Source organism: Arachis hypogaea, chromosome 16, assembly GCF_003086295.3.
Source record: "Arachis hypogaea cultivar Tifrunner chromosome 16, arahy.Tifrunner.gnm2.J5K5, whole genome shotgun sequence".
NCBI lineage: Eukaryota > Viridiplantae > Streptophyta > Magnoliopsida > Fabales > Fabaceae > Arachis > Arachis hypogaea.
Genome location: NC_092051.1, coordinates 98,397,252 through 98,398,036, shown reverse-complemented (window position 1 = coordinate 98,398,036; position 785 = coordinate 98,397,252).

Below are 785 nucleotides of genomic sequence, written 5' to 3'. Positions count from 1 at the left end.
TCAGATAAGTGAATGGAGATGCTTTTCGTTCCTCTGAACCTCTGCTTTCCTGCTATCTTCATCCAATCAGTCTTACTCCTTTCCATGGCTGGCTTTATGTGATACATCACCACTGTCAATGGCTACTTTCGGTCATCTCTCGGGAAAATGATCCAATGCCCTGTCACGGCACGGCTAATCGTCTGGAGGCATCACCCTTGTCAATGGCTTCATCTTACCCTCTCAGTGAAAATGGTCAACGCACCCTGTCACGGCACAGCTATTCATCTGTCGGTTCTCGATCATGCTGGAATAGGATTTACTATCCTTTTGCGTCTGTCACTAACGCCCTGCAATCGCGAGTTTGGAGCTCGTCACAGTCATTCATTCATTGAATCTTACTTGGAATACCACAGACAAGGTTTAGACTTTCTGGATTCTCTTGAATGCCGCCATCATTCTAGCTTACGCCACGAAGATTCTGATTAAGAGATCTAAGAGATACTCATTCAATCGAAGGTAGAACGGAAGTGGTTGTCAGGCACGCGTTCATAGGGAATGATGATGATTGTCATGTTCATCACATTCAGGTTGAAGAGCGAATGAATATCTTAGAAGCGAAACAAGATGAATTGAATAGAAAACAGTAGTACTTTGCATTAATCTTTGAGGAACAGCAGAGCTCCACACCTTAATCTATGGAGTGTAGAAACTCTACCGTTAAAAATATATAAGTGAAAGGTCCAGGCATGGTCGAATGGCCAGCCCCTCTGATCTAAGAACCATGCGTCCAAAGATGTCTAATA